The sequence below is a fragment of the Lissotriton helveticus genome, chromosome 3_1 (assembly GCF_964261635.1).
Source record: "Lissotriton helveticus chromosome 3_1, aLisHel1.1, whole genome shotgun sequence".
NCBI lineage: Eukaryota > Metazoa > Chordata > Amphibia > Caudata > Salamandridae > Lissotriton > Lissotriton helveticus.
In genome coordinates, this window is record NC_136061.1 from 1,388,221,715 (window position 1) to 1,388,240,853 (window position 19,139).

Here is a 19,139-nt window from a genome sequence, read left to right on the forward strand (position 1 = left end):
CAGTAAGATTGTGTGGAGGGAGGAGGGATGAGCTTCAGATTTTATGACAATCACGCTGCCATATAATGTTCTAATACATTATACAACAAGCAAGGTGCATGAGAAGGGCCTAAGGGGCTGTGGAAAGGGAGTGGAATGGGGATTGGTAGGAGTACCAAGAGCAAAAACACAACATTTTGTAAAATAATAACAAATATTTTTGAGGACTTTCAAAACAAAGTGCGAGAGAGTGTGTGTATGTAAAAATTCCTGCTGAAATCCGATTGACATCTCACAATACTCGACTGAAAGCATCTGTACCCAACTGTTTATTAAAAAATGATTTTGTCAGGGGGGTGTAACACCCCAAGCACCCCACCCCCTTGAAGCTACGCACCTGCCTCTGTGTGTCTCTCTCTGCACTCCTATGGCAGGCAGAGATATGAGTAGCCGAATGTCTGACATAATATCGAGAGACAGAATATCTACATACAAAAATATCGACACAAAAATATCGAAATCAAAAATATCGGAGTCATATCTTCATAAAGGTAAGTACAAAAATATCGAAAAAATAATATCGTAGTACAAAAATATCGAAATTAAAAATATCGTTTTTTTAAATGTATAAATAATAATGTAAAAATAATTTTAAAATACATATAATTTTACAAATATTAAATAAAAACATTAAAACATAATTAAAAAATTAAAACTAATACATATACATTTAAAATAAATTAAAAACGTAATAATTTAATGTAATTTTATTTTTTTTAATTTCATTTAATTGATTTAATTTAAATATAAATTTATTTTATTTTTACCCTGTACGCCTGTACCCCAAAAACCCAAAACTGACCCTGAACCCTAAAAATACCCCTTTACCCAAAAACCCAAAACTAACCCTGAACCCTAAAAATACCCCTTTACCCAAAAACCCAAAACTGACCCTGAACCCTAAAAATACCCTTTTACCAAAAAACCCAAAACTGACCCTGAACCCTAAAAATACCCCTTCACCCAAAAACCCAAAACTGACCCTGAACCCTAAAAATACCCCTTTACCCAAAAACTGAAAACTGACCCTGAACCCAAAAAATACCCCTTTACCCAAGAACTAAAAACTGACCCTGAACCCTAAAAATACCCCTTTACCCAAAAACTGAAAACTGACCCTGAACCCTAAAAATACCCCTTTACCCAAAAACTGAAAACTGACCCTGAACCCTAAAAATACCCCTTTACCCAAAAACTGAAAACTGTCCCTGAACCCAAAAAATACCCCTTTACCCAAAAACTGAAAACTGACCCTGAACCCTAAAAATACCCCTTTACCCAAAAACTGACAACTGACCCTGAACCCAAAAAATACCCCTTTACCCAAGAACTGAAAACTGACCCTGAACCCTAAAAATACTCCTTTACCCAAAACCTGAAAACTGACCCTGAACCCTAAAAATACCCCTTTACCCAAAAACTGAAAACTGACCCTGAACACTAAAAATACCCTTTTACCCAAAAACTGAAAACTGACCCTGAACCCTAAAAATACCCCTTAAAAAAACTAAAACATATAAAATTTAAAATATTATTATATACTTACCTATACTTACGTTGTAATGGTATGCGTTGTAAAGGTACCTGCGTTGTAAAAACATGCGTTGTAAACACATGCGTTGTAATGGTTTTTGCGTTGTAAAAATTTCGTTGTAATGGTAGTGCGTTGTAAAAGTTGCGTTGTAAAGGTTGTTTCCCCGGTGGATAGCGTAGGGGTAAAAATTACTATTCACACTCCAGAGGGTGCAACAGTAGGGAAAGCGTTGGATAGCATGGGGGTAAAAATTAATTCCCACACTACTCCCACTTTAACACACAACACACTACACATATAAAAAAGACAATTAATATAAATTTCAATTAATCAATTAATAACAATTAATATTACTAAATTGATGTAATTATAAATGAACTAAATAACACATATTAATTACTAATTAATTAACAATAAATACCAAAGAAAATTACAATCTCTTTAATTAATTACATTTAATTATATCACACCCTATCCCCCTATAAACACACAACCCACTACACAGAAATAAATCATATCATTTATTCACTTAATAATTATTAATTACCAATTAATTATTATTTAACAATAACAAAAAATTAAATATATTAGCACATTAACTCTAAATAATTTAATTACATAATTAATATTATTTAATTACCAATTAATTATTAATTAACAATAACAACACATTAAATATATTAGCACATTAACTCTAAATAATTTAATTACATAATTAATATTATTTAATTATCAATTAAAAATTAATTAACAATAACAATAAAGTAAATATATTAGCACATTAGCTGTAAATAATTTAATTTACTAATTAATATTATTGTTTCCCAATTAATTAATTAAGAATAACAAAAAATTATATATATAAAAAAATTACTCTAATTAATGTAATTAACTAATTAATATTAATTAATTACCAATTAATTATTAATTAAAAATATGTACAAAATTATAATAATTAATTAACTAATTAATATTAATTAATTACCAATTAAGTATTAATTAAAAATATTTACAAACATATATTAATTAATTAATTATTATTAAATTACTTCCCACCCTATTCCCCTATAAACCCACAACCCGCTCTGATACTAAAACGCAAAATGTAAACAAATTTACAAATTTTCAAACATACATTACAAAACATGTTTAACAAACATATAAACAACACATTAAAATACATAACACTAAACAAAATTTCGATATTAGTAAAATTCGATATTAGTAACATACATACCTTAAAAAAACGATATTCTGTCTGTCGATATTTTGGACATCGATATTCTATACTATCGATATTAAAACATCGATATTATTGTATATCGATATTTTAATTTCGATATTTTGTCTGTAAACCGAGTAGCCTTTTTAAAGGACCTCTCTACTGTCTGGTGCCCACTTTCAGTCCTATTTCCAACTAAATTGTATTACGAAGCCCTTTCATGTTTAGTTGGCAGGTGAGGCCAATCTCCCAAAACCCATTTGCATGCAAACGCAGTTGTAATCTCAGTGAGCACTTACTTTCATACCTACAGATCTCCCACAGCCAATAACACCATCACTGGCCAATGGGAGCTTCCACGTGTGTCAAGACACTAAATCATGAATCCAAGTTGTATATGTGCAATTTTCGCTCAAATTGTAGCCCTACCATTGTTGTTGATTGTATTCGGTGTCCAGGTCAACTAGTGTGAAGGCCAACCACACAAAAAGTATGCCTCAGTATTTCACAACAGTGGAATAAGTTTTGTTATATGACTCCGAATGCCGCAATGGTCACCCATTGCATCTATACAGGACATTGTGAAGATGGCATGACTCGACAAGTGTTCAATGTTGTAGGCAGACATCATTGAGGAGGAGATATTGCTTTACTCTTGAATAAAAGACTGTGAATGGACAAATTAGTCTCCAAATCACCTGGTCTTAAAGAAATGGATAAACTACATAGTATGATTTTCCTATAACCTTCCCATGTGCGACTTCATATCAATATAAACATGTATATTATATGCATTAAAGAATATGTGTGGATTCTTTCTTGACCTTATACCAATGATCAATGTTGAAGAAACGAACAATACTAAAGCTATGATCAATCCTTACAGATGATACACAATCTATCTTCTGTTTCTTGATTTAAGCATGTTCTATTAAGTTTTGTTTCATTCAAACCCGATCCCTCAATTTTTTACAATCCATTTTTTAAAGTTATTTTAAAGTAATTTGTTTACCATTAATATGTCTCCATTAGCATTACAACTAAATGGCATCCCCTGTTTAGAATTTTTACACATACGTACTTCATTCCCTATGAATGCATTCTAAAATTGCGTGTTTGACATTTTTTAAATGAGCCTTATGTTGATGTGTGCTTGGACTCCATTGTCATGTGGACAGTGATGGCTGCTGCCACCTTTTCAGCTAAACTTATGAGAGCCTGTTATTTCCATTAAGGCTCATAAGTGTATTCTATGTAAGACTCCATGGCTTTCTTAAGTCAATGGCTGGCTTTTATCCGCCCTGACGTAGTAATTCTCTTGTATCTCACTATTTTAGCATCCCATGTGCACATTTATTTGCATTATATTCATACAAATTATTCTCCACGCTGATTAATTGTTCGGCCATTAGTAAGTCAATCTCTTTTCCTAATTTAGATTGTGTACAGCACTAGATGCCAATAGTCAATATCCTAGCATGCCACTCCTTTTGTTCTTTTAGCAAACTAAAATATGGGCCTTTTATTGCCTAGTAGGGAAATAAACATAGAAATTCACTTTAAAAAACAAGGTTACAGGGACATTATAGTTAGTAAATAGAATTGAAAAAGACCTTAGAAATTCTCTTTAAAAGCCAAAGGTTACAGGGACATTATAGTTAGGATATAGAATTGAAAAACCCACAGCAATTCACTGGAAAAAAAAACAAGGTTACATGTACGTTATAGTTTGGTTCAGATTTTACTTGTACAAAACCAGTGGAATTCAGCAGTTATAGTTACCTTAACTAACTATAACTTACGCCCCCACAATGCACTGCTTATAACCTCATACATTACATCACTCATGACATGGTCAGTGACGTCACTGATAACATCTCAAATGACTGACAACATCCACAGAACCACTCACACTCACATACAGCCCATCATGCACCCACTTACACTACCACACAGTCACTCACATACCCATTCACAGACCCTGAGAAGTACTCACACAACCACTCACTCTTCCATAGAACCACTCAGACACCCACTGACTGATTCATACAGGGACTCACACAGCCACTCACTCACTCATACACCCACTAATACTACCAGTCACTGACCCGCACAGCCACTCACATAGCCATACACTCACACATACAGAAACTCACACCTAGATGTATTCACCTATACAGCCACTCACACATCCACTCACTCAGCCAAACAACCTCTCAACACAGTGACTCACTCACCCATATAAGCACTCACACACTCACTCACACACTGACACAACAACTTACATACCCATTCACACTTCCATACAACCACTCACGCACCTGCTCACTCACCCATACATCCATTCACATACTCACTCTACAATACAGCCACTCGCACACCAACTCACTTAACCAAACACCCCCTATACAGCCACTTATACAGCCACGCACTCACTCATACAGTCACTGACACACCCATTCACTCACCAATAGTCACTCACACAGCCACTCGCCCACACAGCTTCTCACACACCTACTTACACAGCCATACAGCCACTCACACACCAACTCTAACACCCATACAGGCACTCAGACACCCACTCACTCACCACACAGCCACTAAGTCACCCACACAGCTAGTCACACATCAAAGGTATACACTCATACAGCTGCTCAGCTCTGCTCACTATAACTGCTGAATTTCACTGGTTTTATACAAGTGAAATGTGAGCCTAATTATAATGTCACAGTAACCTTTATTTTTTTCAGTGATATATGTATATACACACACACATACACATATATATATATATGTATATAAATATATATATATATATATATATATATATATATATATATATATATATATATATATATATATATATATATATATATATATATATATACAAGAAAAGAAAAGAAGCAGAGAACTCTGGGTAGTTCTCAAGTTTAGGTGGAAAGCAGCTCCTGCTAATCCTATGCTTAAAGACTTTGCTGTGAAGATGGTAAAAGACTTTGTCTCTTTCTATCTCGGCATGGATGGCACTGTGCAATTCCTATGCTTAAAGACTTTGATAGAAAAGGAGACATTTGAGGTGAGCAACTTTAGAGTGTTGCTGGTGTTGAGAGTGCTCTATACTGGAGCTGCTTTCCACCTAAACTTGAGAACTACCCAGAGTTCTCTGCTTCTTGTTTTGCACAATTTGGACATCACTCTATGCCGACATCACTCTATGCCTGAAAGCGTATTCTTTTGACTTATACTGGGTGCTCCCTTGTGTCTGGACAAATCTATACCTCGCTGAAAAGCTCTAATGAGAGCGAAACACGTGTCAGGGGTTACTTTTATTAATTTCAGGTTGGCTTGGATGGTATTTTGCCAATATCAAACCTATAATACTGTGCCTGGAGTGGTTAAAGGCTTTGGACATTGTACAGCTCGGCAAGGATAGCACTGTGCTAATCCTATGCTTAAAGACTTTGTCGTGAAAATGGTAAAATACTTTGTCCCTTTCTATCTCTGCGTGGATGGCGCTGTGCTATTCCCACGCTTAAAGACTTTGATAGAAAAGCAGACATTTGAGGTGAGCAAATTTAGAGTGTTACTGGTGTTGAGAGTGCTCTATGCTGGAGCTGCTTTCCACCTAAACTTGTGAACTACCCAGAGTTCTCTGCTTCTCTTTTTGCCTATTTTATATGTCACTCTATGCCTGAAAGGGTATTCTTTATATATATATATATATATATATATATATATATATATATATATATATATATATATATATATATATATATATATATATATATATATATATATATATATATATATATATATATATATATATAGTGCTCCAAATTCTTCCCCACTTGCAAAAGAATTATCCACACTCGCGGGGCTAATTTCCAAAGGTTGTTTTATTTCACAACAACAGACAGACGCGTTCGCGTTTCGGCACACAGCCTTTCTCGATGTCAGTGGCCACTAGACATCGGCATGTATTTAAAACATTATCCCCGCAGTAAAGGAAGGACTATAGCTTACTGACATTAACCAGCGCCATCTTGGAATGATATATATTGTCATAAATATGATCGATCTTATGTATGTTGTCAATTTCCACATACACTTTATCCACTCCATTACCCAAGTAAAATCAAATATGTGAGATATAAACAATTTATCATCATCCCACATGTACAATTCTCATTTTTATATATTGAATTACTCGGTTTCAAAACAAAATTGATCCGTGTATCGGCTATTATCCTCCCTTTGATGTTATTCAGGTCTGTATTCAAACAAGTCAACCATTAACATACCATCTCTTCGATGTAAACATTTCTGTACTTTTCTCTTATAAAATTTTTTCTCTTATCAAATTCATATTTATATTCATAGAGCCCACCAAGGCACATCTCTTGACTTGAAATAGAAATTCAAAATCACAAATTAATCTCAAATCCAAAAAGATAACATTATTTCATCCAGATTTACCTCAAAACACTGTTACTTATATACATATATACAAATATACATATATACAAATATACAAATAGAGTTGTCACAGTTCCTGCATCTTTGGCAATGTCATCATTGTGTTATTGTACAATACTCATGTACCAATATGCACCATGAGGTCTTCACCACTATTCATACCCCAAGGGGTTTTGGTATGGAGGTCAATAATGTACCTCGATTCCAATCTCCGAAGTTTCTTTAATCGATCCCCCCTCTGATATTATCAGGAACTAAGTCAAGTCCAAAGCAGAGTAACTGATTCCGATCACTTTTATGTTTTTCCGCAAAGTGTCTTGCGACCGGGTATGCTTGATCCACCTTGTCTATTGCCCTCATGTGCTCTAATATCCGCATTTTAAATGGGTGCACTGTACTTCCTATGTAGCGCAACACACAGGGGCAGACAAGGCAGTACACCACATAGGGTGTACTGCAAGTGATAAACTTGCTGATTTTCTTGACCATACCGGTGTCTTGAATAGTATATGTATGCGCTCTTTTGTTGTTACAACACGCTTTACATTTATTTTTTCTGTTTAAGAGATTTTTATTAAAACTTTTGCAAAAGAAAAACAATATACAAATCATATTCACATTGGAGATGCTTTACATTTATGACAGGGGGAAAATATATATATATATATATATATATATATATATATATATACATATATATATATTACCTACTGGCGGTCGCCAGTAGGTAGTTATAGTTAGGATTGGCTACCATAGGAAATCCGCAACATTCTATTGGGAATAACTCTGGCGCCGGTGGAGGAATTTGTGTGTAATTTTCCAAAATTTTGGCCAGCTCTGCTCCGCTCCTTCCCTGGAAGTTTCGGGGGGATTTGTGGAGTGGGGGCTGAGAAAAAAGGGGGGTCCCAAAACGTGTTTTCCCCATGTTAATTTCCATAGGACGGTCTGACAAGTCTACAGCCCGAACCGCTGTGATGTATTTCCTATGGGAACTGTACCAATATACCTGTTTCTGACCCTTGTCCGGTTAATATATCAATAGTGGCCATACAACGGCACAGAAACCCGTTTTCTGATTAGGTCAAAGCGCATGCTACCACGTTAGGCAAGCACTATTCCCCCAGCCCCCATAGAAAGCATACCAAGTTCTCAAAACAAATCAAACCTCCAGCAACCTGGGAAATCCCCCGCAGCTATTGTTTTGATTTAACCAAGAACTCCAGTAAAGAATGTACGAACGACCAGTTCTTATGACATCCTTATTGACGTATTTATGTCCATCCTTACGTCAATCTCGGCACCTTTCAGGTATAAATATTACCGACATTGCCCTAAGCAAACACACGGTGGTGACGAGATTGGAGCAGCGATACTTGCGGAGGAGCCCAGCTGATGCAGAAAAAGCCCACGGACGCTGCCCCTCCCTTTTGACGCGCTGAGAGAGAGACGCTGCCTTTTCTCTTGCCGAGAAATCCAGCTCCGGCGTTCCTAGCCGCCCTTGCGGGCAACTGGGATATCGAGTCCTGAGATTGAGATACCAGCCCTCCAGCCTTCTAAATCCCAGGTACTGAACTGAATAACCCCTCACAGAGAATTCTTGAATCAGATCCTTGGCAAAGCAAACTTAACTTAAACTACTTATCTACTCCCGCCCACGTATTAGGCTCAGGTCAGGTACACCGGGGTAGGCGTAGTTAGAAGCACCAGTTGAGTACGATTAGTCAAATGTATATATGTATATAACTTTTATCCATTTTAGTATCATATGGCTAAGAAACCATATAAATGCGTTTACAGTATTATTTTATAATTCTGTTTTTACTGTATGCATTTTACTTAACTATAAGTATTGCAATAATAGCGATTAATTTCTCTTGTATGAGAAAAGAGACTGATCAATAAATAACATCTTTTTATTGAACCACGCCCATCTCTTATTTCACGACAAACTGGTGAAACTAAGAATGCACGTACTGACTGAGTAAAATAAGTTGTCTTTTGTTTTCACACGACTCTAGAGATATACTCTTGATTAGGGGAGAGCAAAGTTGTCATGTTCTATGGTTGTCAGAAACTAAATCCCTTCTTGTCTATCCAGGGAGGTTAAACTCCTCCTTGCCTATTCGAGAAAGTTTCTAGTGAACTCTGAGCTAGCTGGCACACACATAACTTTAAGTCTAATATCGTCGGTGGAAGACCTAGTTAACCTCAGTCCTACGTCTATACTATTGAAGATATTATTCCAATGCGCAGAGTCTATTGGGATAATAGGAACTACACTACATGGCGCCCAACGGTTTGGATAGGCGATAAATCTAACGCAAGACATTAGAGTAACTCAGTCGTGCTTTTTCACACAGACCCCTTTTCCCATAATACTCCAAAGACGTCTGGAGTGGGTAAAAGGTCAAATCCGCCAAAACTTCGTAGGAGGAGACTCCTATGTATGGTTCTTGGTTTATTCAACGTTGAAGGATACACTGTTCCAAAAATATTGTGCATCTAATCTTTGTTTCCATAGAAACCTGATCTGCAAATAAACAAAATAACCTTCCTGACAGTAAAATGTCAGAAATTGAAGAAGATAGGGAGGCAGCTAGAATAGCAGCTCAACTCCTAGCAAATGACAATAGTCTCCTACAACAAGACCCGGAGGCAATACTAATCCCGGTCAACATAAGGAAAACTATAACGTTAAAACTTATAGAAAATGGACTGACACCAAGAGGTGGTACAGTCATATTCGTAATTGAGGCACACGAATGTCGGCAGACAGAGGTATTCTACTCATGGATAAACTTTCCAGCAGCGAACGCTGTAACAAAAGAGTTCCACTATTATAAAATAGAGGAACCACCGGATATCTACACTCCTTTCGAGGAAGTGGAGATATCACTCAAATACCAAGAGCACCTGCTCTGGTTTAATGGCGCCCTAAAACATAATAATCACATCACCAGGCTCGGTCCACTAGGTAGACCAGGAGCAACGTGGCCGGTCCTAGCCGGATACACACCACATCCAGACATTGAAGAAATGTCTGCACCAGATCTTTTAGCACAGCTAAAACAACTGATTAAAATACACAGACAATTAGTCCAATATATAATGCGGACTTCAACAGTCCAACCAACTATTAAAATTCCACAGCTGACCCCTCATCAGGGGAACACAAATAAAATTACACCACAGAACATACAGTCCTGTTTAGGTAAAGTACCCGCAAAACGGGAACAAATTCCATTCTGGGTTGGCACAAAAAATCACTCATATAGAGGCGGTATTTCCGGATAACACCCCGGTTGAGAAACACAGGATTCTGACTATCTGTCTTTCAATGGGAATCGCACCACATGTGGAGGACTGTGACACTTGGGGTACAGTCTTTGCTTCAGTTTACACAAAAACACATGGTGTTCCATCCATGTCAGTAATACCAGATGTGCTAAAACAAATTCAAGATGAATACGGTCCAGAACCTGCCTTAACTCTTGGTATGAAATTACTAAAAGACTTCAAGCAGGTCTCGGCAATATTACTAGCCAATATAAAGGGAGAAGCAGCAAATGTGGCGATCCGCCAGAGGTTGAAAGAGACAGATATAGCAGACCAACCATTTGAAATTGCCAGAATCATAGAAAAATCCTATGAAGAACTAGGAAGAGACAGTTTGGGTGGAATACCTGTGAAACCCCAACTAATTGAAAATCCTGAAAAGATATTTATTAAAAATAATCTAAACACTCAAAAAAAGAGCTGGGATGGAAATAAACAATCAACTCCTAAAGAAAAAAGATTCCAACCTAGAGGAAGGTCTCCTCGACGGAGAGAAAGATCTCCGGACCAAGGACGCAAGTCTCCCCAAAGGGAGCCCTCTGTGAAAAAATACAACCTTAGAAATAGGGATAATATTAAGAAACCTGACAGATATCAAGATATTGATACACGTCCCTCTCAATCTTTTCAGACTTCCTCGCAGAAATCGGAAAGAAGAGGACGATCAGAACAGAGGGAAGAGCACGTAAAGTCCAAATACAAGGAACCTCCTCATCTAAATAAAAAATTACAATTTCCAAAGAAGAAGGTAGCCAGTATTAAAGTAATCAACCATGCCGAGAATACTGAGGACACAACTGAAAAACGGAGAATGGGCTCAGACAATGCTAGACAGCGCAGCAGAAGTGAACATAGCTCGCAAGATCCTGATGAATCATCTGGAGACAGTGGACACGAATGAGTACATTCAGGTGGAAACTGCAGATACCAGAGTTAGCAAACCTCATAAAATATATGAAATAACATTGCGTATAGAAGGGGATAAGACTAGGAAAATAAGGGGCCTATTTTTGGATAATCTCTCTAAAGGCTATGACATCCTTCTAGCTGAAAAAGACTGGCCACCAGAGTTTGTCAGGGAGTGCCCTCATGGCGAAGAAATAATTATGCCTGCCTTCTCTAATCATATTCCAATACATAAAAAGTATACACTTGCAAGAAAGTGGGCAGTAGCCCAAGCTCCTGCATTATATAAAAATCATGTGGGATGGGATGAGGACTCTCCTCCTCACAAAATCCAGTTAAAATCACAACCTACTGCACAGAGGCAGTACCCAATTATGCAAGAAGCTAAAAAACAGGTAAAAGAGATCCTAGATCAACTTGAATACCAGGGGGTGATTGAAACTTTCACCTCACAAATGAACAATCCTTTGTTTCCTGTCTCCAAACCAGATAATTCATATCGTCTTGTTTTGGACTACAGACACTTGAACGCATGTTGCAAAACTTTTGCAGTGCAAAACTCACACAGTGCAGCACTAATGAATAGCATAGTGCGCAAAAAATACAAAACAACATTAGACATCTCTAATGGATTCTTTTGTCAAAATATAGCACCTGAAAGCAGATATTTGACCGCTTTCTCAATAAATGGCTCGCAGCAACTTTCTGTCGTTTGCCCCAAGGGTTCAAGAACAGCCCAGGATTATTCTCAGCAAGAGTAACAGAGTTACTACAAATGTATGATGATGAGGCATTATCTTATGTCGATGACATCTATCTAACAGACGATGACTTGGATACTCACTTGAAAAGAGTGAACACCATAATACTTGAGTTCGCAGCAGAGGGTTACAAATTCAACTTCAAGAAGTCAAGAATTGCCCATCTGACTGTCCTATTTTTAGGATATGAATTATCAAGTGAAGGCAAAAGCCTGGCTAAAGATTTCCTAGAGAAATGTGCTGTAATCCAAGCACCTAGGACACTGAAAAACTTGCAATCAATTCTAGGTTTCCTGAATTTCGGAAGAACTTACATTATAAACTATGCAGAGAGGGTTAAACCCCTCTATGATTTAATAAAACCAGATTTTAAAAGAAACAACTGGACCCAAAACACACAGAAATTTTGAGATCTTTACAAACAGACATGTTAGTTAAAACAAAACTACAAACACGTGACAACACACGCAACCTTGTGATTCGAGTCATCCCAGGAAGATGCAGATTCACATACCTGACCTCTAATGAGGGAGAAAAGGTACCGATAGCATACAAATCACATTTGTACACAGAAGCTGAAAAAAGATGCAGCATTAAAGAAAACATTGTTCATGCAGTTAAAACAGCTGTAGCAAGAGAAAAATACCAAGCTGACTTTAGACGTATTACAGTCAGAACAGCAGAATCAGCTTTTGAGGCATTAACAACCCCATGTAACTTACCAACAACGGCACTGAATCCAGAATGGATACAGTGGGTACGTTCTGTTGCTACAGACAAAATAAAATACTATTTTGATCCAGAAATGAATGAATTAAAATATCTAGAATATGAGAGAGAATATCCTCTGCCAATCGACATTCTACCTTTACGACAGTACGCCTGTGTAATCTATACAGACGGACATGCTCAACCCTCAGTATGGGGAGAGCAAGCGTACAACGCCACATGCGAGATTGTAAAAGACGTGTGGCGCGGAGGTAAACTGAGACCTCTATTTACAAAAACACACTCAGTAGAAAATAATTCAGAACAACAAACTGAAATAATAGCGTTAAAAATGGCGCTAGATAATGCCGATCGCGAATTCCCGACACTTATAGTGTGCGATTCGTATTACTGCGTCAAATCATACAATAACGATTTACAGAAATGGATTCAAAACGGTTACAAAGATGACACAGGTGCAACAATAAAGCAGAAATCGCTTTGGGAACAAGTAGTTCTTTTACAGAAAGAACTACCAAAAACTCACGTGATACATTCACTGAGTCATCAACGTGATGGCGTTCACGTTGCAGGGAATTCATTGGCTGAGACAGCCACAGCGGTAGCAACTAAATCGGCTTCCGTAGCTACAAAAAAGCGTTCAGTAAAATACATTGACGGTGAAACAGTGCTGGCGGTGAAAACATCATCAAAAGGCGATTGCTCAGCTTTACCGATCAACTATCCACTCAATTATACATACATAATCGATGCAAACTCCGTTCCTTTTGCTCGAATCCCTGGAGTGGGGGATAGAGTGATTCCAAACATGAACAGGAGAGTCTTGTTAATAGTAGACGCACATATTGGCGAGGGTCTTAGACATCGCACAATTAAGGATTCTCTAGTAGAATTACAATCAACATACTGGTGGCCAGGAATGAGTCTGGACCAACACCTATTCGCAAAAAACTGTTCAAACTGCAACAGAGATCGCAGTGGTGAACGAAACGGTGTATTCCCACGGCTTTTTTCTCAATAAGGATTAAGCTAACAACATTAACTCACCCAGTATGAATAATGCGTCTTATTAACATGTAGAGACTATTTTCACTTGTAATGTAGACCCCAACTTTCGGCTGACGTCTGAACTGTTATAAAAGATTTGCGAGTCTATAATGGCATATACGCTAGAAGCAGGCTACGTCCTGACCAAAACCTTTCCTTTAGCTCCAAAAAAGCTTGTGGGAGGGTGCTTGGCAAGGATGAGCATTGCATTGCGGGACTCTTCTCACTTCCTTCCTGAGGGAAACAGGATGGTGTAAAGAAAAAACCAAGGCATAGAGCAATCGATAACAGCAAAGGTATTAGGTTCGGGAGCTGGGTGTGTCAAACATTTAATAAGTGTCCAACGTAGTCTTAATAATCTGCCAAGAAATTCTCTGAGAGGTCTCAGTCCGTACGAACTATTGTTTGGGACTAGAATGTTAGTCCAGGATTCAGATAGTCAGACTTCAGTGGTTAAAGAAAAATGCTTTGATATCAAAGATCGCTTGGCTATTTTACAGGACTTAAATGAAACAAGAAGAGACCTGAGTAACATAAAGTTGAAACAACAGCCAACAACCACTGAAGAGAAACCACCTGTCCCAGCAAGGCCTGTCTGGATTCCAAAAATCGGGGATCTGGTCAGAGAGAAGATCGCGGTAAAGAAGGAATTTGGGCCTTCTTACAGAAAAGCAGTTCCTGTCTTGTCTGTCAACGGGACGAGATCAGTAGTATTACCGCCCCTTGCTGGTAAAAAGGAGAACCGAGTTGTATCCATCGACCTGGTTAAACCACAATCATGTGGCCAATAACAAGTAGTAGGCCAAGTGGACTCCCAAGAAGTAGTAGAACACCTAAGTTTGCTACATCCACAGAGGTTCCAACTGAAAGACTGATCACATTTGAAAAATCTACAGTGAACCAACAAGGACTATGCAACAAAGCAATAGAACTTGAACCTCTTAAAACCCAAATCAAAACTTTACAACAAGAAACTCCACTCTACAATGATGTAACGGACTATGCTAATGAAACAAAGCAAATCCTAAAAACAAAAAGTAATCCAGATGCAATTGACACTATTGACAGAACAGCATCCGGCTACTTCATCAATTTCGATGATTTTTCTGAAGATCTGAATGAACCTGACGATCATCCAACAAAAAGAACTTTTAAAGACAAAGCAAAGAAACTTTTTCATCAACTGAAAGAAACCTATCTGATTTCTCCATGGATTGAAATTTGGGTGGCATTTGGTGCATTAATCCTCATACTTTGGCTCATCATGGTACTATGCTTGGGACATTTCATTGAGGGAAAATATGCTAAAATGGACACAGCAAGCCAGAATATCAACTTGGTCCTTAAACCACACACATCTTCACACGTCGAGAAAAGAGAACTTTCGTCTGTAAACTTCACAGCCAATCCTATACCCGGCGGGGTAGCATGGGACAAAAGTAATTATGAAATATATGGTCAGGTTGAACTACTGAAGTACCCACACCAATTTAAGATTTCATTAAGTGACTTTGTAAAACCAAGCACATTCGCTGATGATTGGGATTTTGAAAGTATTAATGATATGATGTCTGATCTAATGATGTCAGCCAAATTTACAGAACATGATTATTTACAAGGTTCGTCAAATTACGATCAAAAGTTTTGCTATAATCATTATGGTAACCATTATCTGCATAAATCTACCCAGCCTAGAAATGTTTTAAATTATAACCAATGGGAACATTGTGCAACTCCACCAAAAGGCAGTTCAAAAACATTTTATGATAAATATTCATACTTTTCAGGGTTTAACACAAGTAATGCAGAAACATTCTATTTCAAATTGTTAAATAAGACAGGGGTTAAAACCATGCTTACAAACACAAAATTGATATATTCAGACTCATTTTTTGAAAAAATGAATACATTTGGTTTTGATTTCTGGAATGATAACATTGAAACGAAAACGATCTGGGGCACAAAAGATTGGAAAGTACAAGGTATAGAATCTTTATTTAGAGCCTGCATGATCCCAGAACAAATTATATTTTTGAATGACACAATTCAGCAGACCACCTGTCTTGGTCTAGCCAAAATCAAAGACTTAAACAAACCGTCTATTCCAAAGCCAACTATGGATAGTAATAGCACCTCTGATGTTGAGATAGACGTAACCAGTATTTTAAACCAAAACAGAACACATCCTGAATGGAAACAATGGTTGATCTGGCCCACAGACACAAATAACTGTCAAGACAAATTCCTGAACAAAATACAGGGTTTCACATTGACCAGGCCAGACCCTAGATACTCCCAAAGACAACATCCAGAGATTGTAACTACTTACAGTGTGGGAAAGCTCTGCCTTCAATGGCTACATACATCCACACTGGCGGAAATTAAGCAACACCTAACTTTACTTAAAGAAGGTGCTGACTTGCGCGATTTCATTATGGGACGACGCAAACAGCGTCAAAAACGTTTCATAGCGGCCTCCATATATGCAGCTTATAATGAAGCTTGGAAAGTAACTCAAATTGAGACAGCAGAAAAAATACGGGAAATTGACCGTGTTAATTTGGAAAAATCACTTTCTGTTGTAGACAATGGGTTAACGACTCTGTCCTCCAGAATATATTCACTGGACAGTATTGTGTCTTCAGCAATCGATATAATAGAGCAAGACTTACTGATGTTACAACACGGTCAGTCTCAATTGCGTTCTATTGTACAGCTTGGCTGGACGTTACAAAATCTGCGTTCTGGCTATGTGCCTTGGCGTTTAATCAACACAACGTCATTATTTAATATCTTTAACCTTACTGATAAACAAATCAGTTTGGCACAGAAGGGTGCTGACTATACAATTCTGAGCATTGAAAAACTTGAGAGATTACCATTGACAATGTCAGAACGACCTGTCATTGAATGGATAATACATGGGATAATAAGTATTCCGATAACAACTTTCCAGTTTCAATACTGCCAAAAATATATACAGGCAGGCCAGTATGAAAGGTTGGGTAAAGGATACATTAAGTCGACATGGGACTTGCCCTATACACACACTTGTGTTAGTAACAAAGGATAGAGAGTATTTCTTAGTGGCAATAATTGTGCAAAATCACTAAGTGGTATACTTCTGTGTCAGGGTTTAAGTTTGCATGGGGCCTGTGAAGGGACTTCAAATAACCTTTCATGTCACCAGCTAGGCACACCTGCAACACGAATAGAACCATTCTTTAGGAGACTCTCGAACGGGAGTTACATTCTAATTGTAGATCGCAGATGTTGCAGCCTAATGCCCGGAACACCTTAGTTCGTGAGCGTGACTGCCAGGGTCATGTGCTGTGAAAGAGTATTGTTCCCAAACGATACTCCAGACAGGGAGGCAAGGTTATGGCCCAGTTTTAATTTCTCTTCTATTCGAATTGATACTTTAAGCAGAATGAAGACTGTGCTCCTACAGACACCAACCAGGTTGACGTCATCAAAAGAAACGTATGATCTCCAAGTTGCAAGGACAACGGCAGAGATTCATTCACTGCTATCAACGAATAGCCCCCTACACTTCGCAGAAATACTAAACGAAATCTTAAATATTTCTGATACCAGTGGTATCGCCAGTGTATTTAAGACAGTTTTTTCAGGCGCTTTAACACCATTCAAAGCGATCCTGGGTATTTTTCCAAACTTCGTCCATTCTCTCTTTGGCGGACTACCTCTCCTGTTGGGACTAGTAGCAGGCGTCCTATTTTTGCTACTTTTGCTTCGATATGGCAAACCGTGTCACAGACATGACTCCAACAACAATGGAAGAAACGATCCTAGCTATCCGCTACCGGGACCGCATAACTAAAGTCCTTGGATTAGCACGGCTACGCGATTTAAATATGACTTGGTTTCTTTCATTCAGACCCTTGTGGCAGACCTGTGTTATGCCTGTATTAAGGTGCTTGCTATGCGGCGAAGAATGCGTGTTGGACACCTGTCTCACACTACAATCGGAAGTGCCATTGGATGCAGAAACTTTGTTGAGTCCAGTTAAGGCTCATGCATTGTGCTGTCCCCAGCGGCTACCAATCCTGATGACGGCATTCGTGGAGACTTCACCACTGCGATTGAAGGGTAGTGAAGTACAAGATGAAAGCAGCATCGATCAGGTACGACCATCTGTCAGCTATGCTGTTCAAACCATCACTGAAAGCAATCATGCTCATGACTGCATGGTAGCGTCATTTTCCAACCTTGTCGAACTCTCACCAGAAGCTGTTGACTGTTTTTTTGAACATCTAAATGATATGATGTTTTCAGCAGAACAGAAAGAATGACTTTGAGCAAACGTGCACACAGCGTTCCCTGAACTCTGAATTTGGCCTTCAAATTTAAAAATAAAGCCACTAAGAATTCTTCGAGTCTGCTCCTGCAAACAGGAACGTTCTCCGAACATCCAAAATATTTACCTTTCAGGCACTTATCTTCTGCTTAAAGTAAACTATTCTTAGAGAACAGACACTTCTATTTTTAGGTACCTCTAGGAGACATTACCTTGAACTCTATGTTACTTACACATACGATTGTATTTCTATGTGATGAAATGGACTCGCACCTTTTCTTCTGTATTAAGAGCCATTTCATGTGTTATTTTCGCAAATCATTCGTGCAGATATAGAATGTGCATCCTCTTTGAATGATTACACTCCTTGAATGCATACAGTAACTATATTCATTTTCATGTATTACGCTGATCCAAATTTAATGCAAATTAATGTATTTTGGGCGGGTTTGAATACACATACAATATTAGTTATGTTTACTATGCTTAGGTTAGTAAATATGGACATAGATTCCGTGGAGTGGGTGTGATGTATTTCCTATGGGAACTGTACCAATATACCTGTTTCTGACCCTTGTCCGGTTAATATATCAATAGTGGCCATACAACGGCACAGAAACCAGTTTTCTGATTAGGTCAAAGCGCATGCTACCACGTTAGGCAAGCACTATTCCCCCAGCCCCCATAGAAAGCATACCGAGTTCTCAAAACAAATCAAACCTCCAGCAACCTGGGAAATCCCCCGCAGCTATTGTTTTGATTTAACCAAGA

General features: G+C 37.9%; 1 pseudogene; it reads right to left on the reverse strand.

The window, feature by feature from the left end:
• The window catches only part of LOC144824254 (uncharacterized), a 103,268-nt pseudogene that overhangs the window by 14,368 nt on the left and 69,761 nt on the right, over positions 1-19,139 (reverse strand).